At 41.0% G+C, this 7,467-nt stretch overlaps 1 long non-coding RNA gene across 1 annotated transcript; it reads left to right on the top strand.

Annotated features, from left to right (window-relative positions):
* Nucleotides 1-313: 313 nt before the first annotated feature.
* On the top strand, nt 314-3,053 carry LOC133723667 (uncharacterized). Its single transcript, XR_009853186.1, has 3 exons — nt 314-1,179; nt 1,854-1,929; nt 2,642-3,053. It is a non-coding gene; the product is annotated as an uncharacterized LOC133723667 (long non-coding RNA).
* The last annotated feature ends 4,414 nt before the right edge of the window (nt 3,054-7,467 follow it).

The following is a 7,467-nucleotide window of genomic DNA, read 5'->3' as shown; positions in this document are numbered from 1 at the left end:
TGATTGAACAATGTCCAAGGAATATGAGTTAAAGAGAAAGTAATCTAAAGAGTTAGATGTGTGAGACCTTTACTCTTTCACACTCTTATCCTAAAAGGTTCCTAGTCATAGGATTATCACTTGGACATTGATAATCCGGAAAGACTAGCACATACTATGTATGCTCAATATGGAGGATGATATGTCTCTTGTCATTTGTGTAGAGACACTAATACAAGTATGTGGGTGCTCTTAACTTAAAGAGTACACTGAACGCGATCATTAGTGTAATAACCTCATTTTTATCAAAGCAAAAACATGATTGCCATTGCTTTACTTTAGTTGATTTCCGATGCTTTAATTTAGTTGATTGATAGTGCTTTACTTTAATTAATTATCGGTGCTTTACTTACATGATTAAGCATTGTATAATGCTGTTTGGCCTTGTTGAGTCGACTAAACTCAAAAACAATTCTCATTCTCATCCGAAAACACTCAAAGAAACAGAGCATTTTCTCCAAAGCTTGTTCTTGCTCCATAGACCATCAATCAACCTCAGACCACTTCCCATACCTTCACCTTGACCTTGCGCAGCTGCCAGTGGCAGCCTCGTACCGTAAGACGGCCAGCAGCGGCGGCGGAGGAGTCGGTTTCTGTTTGAGCTCGTTTTGGTTCAATCTCAATATCTTGAGCTACAGGTTACCATATCTCTTGATTCTTGTCTCATTGGATTCGCCTCAACCTTCTGAAGCCCCCAGAAGCAGCCTTGCACGGCGGCGCATCCCGTAGCAGCAACTACAAGTCAACCCCGCCAAGAACGAAACCGGAGCTATCGATCCAAATATCTCGAGCTACAGGACGTATTTTTGAGTGATTCTTGAACCAGTGAGCTCACCTTGAAGTTCTGAAAAACTCTCCAGAAGGAATCGAAGCGTTTCGTTGAAGTTTTTACGTCGAAACTCAAGCTCGCCGGATTCTGGAATTTTTCCGACCACCGAAGCTTTCGATCGGTATATCTCGAGCTACAGACCATATTTTTCTGTGATTCTTGAACCAGTGAGTTCTTCTTGAGTTTCTTAACAACTCTTAAGAAGGAATCGAAGCCTTAAATTGACGTTTTTACGTCGAATTGGAGCTCGCCGTTTTCTGCAGTTTCTCGCCGGTTTCTGGAAAATTCCGGCCACCTTCATACTGTTCAAGGTAATTTTCGACCCCTTCCGGTCATTTTCAGACTTCGTGCTAGTTATGAAAGTTGTTAAGCATGATGAGAGGAAGAAGAGCAGCCCGGCCCCGACACCATTGGTGGTGGTCGGCGGCGGCTCTGCCACTAACTCCGGCGGCCCTTTCCGGCCACCTCCGGGGATCAAAAATATGGTTTCTGTACATTTTCAGATTCTATATTTCAATACGATCATTTTGATATATTATACGCAATTTTTGGATATCATATGATTAAGTTATGAATTTTTACGTTTCGATCGATTTCGATCGTTTGATTCGTGATATGTGAAGTTAGGACCGTCAGATGGACTTGTAGTTTTGATATGATGATCTTATGACTGTCCCAGTGGCTTTGTGTGGTCATGGGCGAAGATCCGACCGTTGGATCTTCGTATAATTGAGAAATGGTGATTCGGAAGGCGATTCGTGAGAATCCGTCCGTCGGATTTTTGTATAAATTTGTGAAGATGTTAGTAAGGACGATTCAGGAAGATCTGACCGTTGGATCTTCGTGATGATTTTTGGAGGGTGATCCTAAAGGCGATCCGTGAGGATCCGACCGTTGGATCATCATTTAATTTCGATCCGACCGTTGGATTGTCGTTTGAGTATGTTTTTGAGTTATTGGCTAAAATAAGGTCATGTGTGATTAGGTGATTGACGGTCTCCCTTGGGTGAAAGATTTCGGTGTGTATTGTGTTGAATTGAAGACGCAGCGGGAATATCGAGGTGAGTAAACCTCACGTGGTTCATATTACGAACCCAATACAATTAATTGCTTTATTTTGTTGCAATCATATGAACTATAGTTGGTATTAATGGGCATTCCTGTGTGAATGTCTATCTATATATATATTATTTATGTGAAATAATATGTATTGTTGAAATTGTGAGATATTATGTACTGTTATGGTTGTGTTGAGTTTATTGTTGAAAAGCAACAATATTGTGAGAGGTATTAAATTTATTGTTGAGAAACAATAAATTGTTGATTTGTTGAGATATATTGATCTGTGGAGATCAATAGGTCACGGGGGTGACCATGGCATCTATTAGTGAACCACGCCCTTGTACCGGGTAGGTGGAAACTAATAGCATTAAATCGTGAACCACGTCCTCGCGCCGGGTAGGTGGAAACGATCAGTTAGAGCTCTAGTCTGTCTGCCAAATGTTGAGTGACCTTATGAGGGTAACGGGGAGTGACTCATAAGTGTATAATATTTATATATATATATATATATTTATATATATATGAGAGTGAGAAAGTGAAGTGGTTTTGTGGTGATCATTGTAATTGTGATGTTTCTACATTTCTATACTTGAGTTAAAGGAAATGTATTTTATTAAATCAACAGTTCTTCTTGTTTACTCATACTGGCTGTAAAAAGCTTACCGGGTTTTGTGTTGTTGCAACTCCCGGTACACTATTCAAATTGTGTAGCGGGTAATCCTACAGGACAGGAGAACCAGGACGGTGATCGTGCGGTTAGAGCAATTGTTAGAGTTTTACAGCAATTGTACGTTGTGAGGTGTGTTATGCTCATTTGAGCTTTACAATATTGCTTGTGAGAGTGAATTGTAATAATGAACTCGAAGTTTCGAGATTTGGATTTTGTAATTGTAATTATTCATGTTTCGGATTTGAATTTATTATTCAAAATTCGGGGCGTGACAGTTTGGTATCAAAGCGTAAGGTGCATATTTGGTGATGTGTCAATACCTTCCGAGTGATGGCCCGTCTGCAGCGGATCCCCATCGTGTGCTCTTCGGTATTGGCTAAGTCATTGGGTATGCGTGAGTGTTGGGAGTTGTTTAGGCCGCTAGGTCGTTTTAGGAACGTGAATACCTTCCCTATAGTATTGACTTGGTTAATATGAATTTGTATTTGACTTATACTATGTTTTAAGTGTTATACATGTATTAGCCAAGCATACTATACCCCTTAGGTGATGGATATTCGAAGGGGTTGTACTTAGAACCTTACAGTTGTCTTGTAGGTTCGTATTGAAATAAGTTCAGTGGCCGCGAGTTACAATCCTTGAGGAATAGGAACCTCTTGATTCAACTCTGTTAAGTCAACGAGGATTGTTTTATGGAAGTAAGGTTCTTTTGGATGTTGAAGTGTTTGGTTGAAGGCATGATGTGGACCTATGCACGTACCTAGTGTGGATACGAGTATTAATTGATAATAATTTTGCCTTCTTAAGTTGGACATACAGATGCATTTGAATAGATTCTAGACTCATGTGGAGTTGTGAGTAGTGTTGCGGTTAGGGAAGAAATTATTGTGGTTAATTCTTCCATGTGCTTGTAAATTGTTGAGCAGAGTTTGAGGTGCGAGAACGGAGTTTGATCTCGTGTTGAGTGATTGAGACGAACGACTATATATTTGAGTTCTCTCCGAGTACCTAAAATCTTAAGGGCTATTTGAAGTGGGACTAGTGGTAGTTTTAGTATTTCTAAATTTAAATCGAGATCCGAGGAACATGTTTTGTATACGTGGTTGATGTTGCGAGCATCATTTTTGATTGATATTTTGCGTGTCACAAAGACAACTGGATTGGAAATTCTCCGTTTGGACACCTTGGTCTGTTGACCTGACTATGACTTGTGGACATAGTTTTATTTAAGTGAAGGAAATTGATTTTGTGAACTAGTTTTCTTAAGTTTTGGATCGTAGTGAGTATGGTTATGGACTTAAGTGAGTTTCGCAGTTGTTTTGTGTTGAAGTGTGAGTAGGCGGGACACTTAAGGTTTTGCAATGGAGTTAATTTTGGTCAGTAAATAATTGGGAGAGTTGGAATCAACTCTTGTGAATGATATTGGACGAGAGTGTGTGCCTTTGGTGATTGATTTTAGGTGATATAGTTAAACGCAATTTCGGATATTGATTTTAGTGACTTTGTTAGGTATCCATGGTGGTTCAAGTGAATTACTATGTGATATGGAGTTTGATTCGAATTCTGAATCGCTAAATGTTAGGGATTGAATTGTGGTGAGTTTTTGTTGAAGCAATTGATAGATGGAATTATCGAGATTCTATAAGAGTTGTAAGAGTAACTCTAAAGACGTGGGTTTTTCCTAGCTAACTCAGGATGTGTTTAGCTTTATAAATCCCTAATCCTATCGAGGAAATTGTTGTGTTTGGTTTGACTCAGAGGATACTAGCTAGACCTCGATGCGACTTAATTGATTGTTGGATTCTTTTTGAGTGATTGTTTTTATTGCATCATTATGAAAGATGTGTGCAGTAGAGTTGTTTATGGTTTTGAAAATAGTATTGGGTGACCAAGGTTCGATCCTTGGTGTTGTTGTTGGTTAAACAAAAAGAAAAGCAAACATGCACACCATCTTATTGATTTTACATTACAAAAAAAAAAAAAAAAAAAAAAAAAAAAAAAAGGAAAACGAGGACCATGCTATACTAAGCCTAGTCAGCAGCTCCGGATGGATTGAGGCTGAGCTCAAGAGAAACGTTTGAGCCACTGTGGTAACCGCCTGAGCCACCAGAATAGTAACCAAAAGCGCTACCTTCCTCGGAAGTAGCCTTCAGGTTACCAAAGACGTCCTCGCCGTGCACGGGGAACAGAGGAAGAGTTTGAACCTCCTGGTGATCTCCTCCTCGTTGTTGCAGGGATGTTTGTCCTCCTGTTGTGCCAAAAGAGTTGTACTGGTATTAGTGTTGAAGTGTGAGGAAGAATATGAAACAAAATTTAAATCAAGAAATCCTTCATTACCAGTAGAATAGGTGGAACCAAAGTTGAGATCAATGGATCTACCATCATCAGTAGAACTAGTGGACCCAAAATTGATGTCAATGGATCCACCAGCTGGCCCAAAATTGATGTCGATGGATCCACCAGCACCAGTAGAACCAGTGGACCCAAAATTGAGATCAATGGATCCACCAGTACCAAGAGAACTAGTTTCCATGGGCACTGGAGCAGCCTGTTTACACCTATTCATCTGCTTCTCTCGAGCCCTGACGTTCTGGAACCAAAAGTAAATGTTCTTACCCTCAACATGTCCATACTGGTTCAGCTGGAGGCAGATCTCGTGAATGTGCTCTGTAGTTGGGCACTTAAATCCCTTGACGTAGTAAAGATCCTTGAGGATTCTTATTTGTTCTGGAGTAGGAATCCACCTGGTACGGCTTCGCCAGAAATCCATGTTGGCACTACTTCCAGCTGCTTGGGTGTTTCCTCCCTCCTCTGTTGGTTGCTGTTGTTGTGGTTCCATTTGTTGCGGGGTTTGGAGCTCCATTAGTTGCAGAGTTCGTGGCTCTTGGGTCATGGAGTGAGAGGATGTGAAAATCGAGGAATACATGGTTTAGTGTTTGAGGGAGATTTTGTTAGAAGGATTGGAGTTGTTGAACTGGTGATTGGAGATCTGAGATTCTCAGAGGAAAGATGAGATCGAATCTTCAAATGGAAGAAAAGATCTGAGAAAGAAGGATTGAAGATTTGGAGGAAAAGATTGAAGATCTGAAAGTTCAGAGGAAAGATGGGATTGAATCAACTAGATGGGAGAGAAGATCAGAAGAGAAGGATCGAAATTGATGAAGAAAGGATTTGTGAAGAGGAAAGCTGAAGAGTTGGGAGAGAGGGGCTGGAACTCAGGAGAGATTCTCGTTCCTTTGGAATGAACAGTTGCGCCCTCAGAATGCACCTATTTATAGAGCGAGGTGAGCGGATCTCCACCGTTGGATGGACGACTCCTGTGATTCATTCTACGCGTTGGATTAAAGTCGCCCTAAAACACGGAAAAGCTGTTGGCGCGTGGAGAGCGTGTAAGGGGACCGAGGGAATCTCGAGACGCTGTGGCAGACAGCTTTAGCCGAAAGTGATTTGCTTTCCGTAAATCACGGAAGAGACGTGTCGTGGCACGTGGAGTGTACCGACAGTTTGTTTTTATTCTATCGCTTATGATAGAATAAATAAAAGGAGTTGCATGGATAGTAAAGAGAGCAGCTGGTGCTCTAGTGGTTGAAGAGCAAAGCTCTTGTACAAGAGGTCAGAGGTTCGAACCTTGCCTCTCGTTTATTTTTATTATGTTCGCTTATGACATAATAAGTATAACATTTGTACACATTATATTAAGCACAGCTTGTGCTCCAGTGGTTGGGGGACAAAGGTTTCGTGCGGCAGGTTGAGGTTTCGAACATTGCCTTCCCCGTTATTTTATTTATGTCGCTTATGACATAATAAATATAACACGTGAGCATATATTAATGAAGGCAGCTCTTGCTTCAGCGGTTGGGAGCAAAACCTTCGTGTTCGAGGTCGGGAGTTCGAACCTTACCTCTTACAAATATTTTTTGGATCTCGTATATGCTTGATATACGGACGTATATACGGTATGTACGGTATACATACGTATATACGGTCTGTACGGTATGTATACGTATATACAGTTGTACAGTATGCATACGTATATACGGTCTGTACGGTATGCATACGTATATACAGTTGTACGGTATGCATACGTATATACGGTCTGTACGGTATGCATACGTATATACGGTATGTACAATTTCATACCGTAGCCGAGCTGGAAGTTGGTGGGCCGATTGGTAGGCCCAAATAGTAAGCCCAATTGTTCGGCCCGATTGGTAAGCCCAAATGTTAAGCCCAATTGTTCGGCCCAAATGGTAGGCCCAAATGTTAAGCCCAATTGTTCGGCCCAAATGGTAGGCCCAAATGTTAAACCCAAATTGGTTCGGGCTGGTTAGCCAAACAGTACGGCTGAGCCGAGCCGAGCTGAAAATGTTCAGCCCAAATGGCCGGTTCAAATGCTTAGCCCAAGGATTGGGCAAGCCCAAGCTATCATTATTGGGAGTAAACACAGATTAGTGGACCCTCCCAGAGCCCACAAGAAGGCCCAAGTGGCCCATAATGAATAAGAAGACGTTGTGGAGGTGTTTGGATTTTATAAATTCTTGATTTAGTGAAGCAATATTTTCTGCACATTGTTTTGTGTGCTTGAGTTTTGGCTAATGTTGGTAGTTAAACTCTAGCCTATGTTTCCTTGTCCTGGAGTGTTGTTGTGAGTGGTAGGTTGTTTGAGATGGAATGAAGATCTCGTTTCCAATTATTACAACGCAGGAGAACATGGACTGGATTTGAGAATAAGAATGCCTTACCTGATTGATAGGTAGTGCGCTTAAATTTCGGGACGAAATTTCTTTAAGGGGTGTAGATTGTAATAACCTCATTTTTATCAAAGCAAAAACATAATTGCCATTGCTTTACTTTAGTTGATTTCCGA

Source organism: Rosa rugosa, chromosome 7 (genome assembly GCF_958449725.1).
Source record: "Rosa rugosa chromosome 7, drRosRugo1.1, whole genome shotgun sequence".
NCBI classification, from domain to species: domain Eukaryota; kingdom Viridiplantae; phylum Streptophyta; class Magnoliopsida; order Rosales; family Rosaceae; genus Rosa; species Rosa rugosa.
Note: the sequence above shows the minus strand (reverse complement) of the source record. Positions and strands in the feature narration are given on the sequence as shown.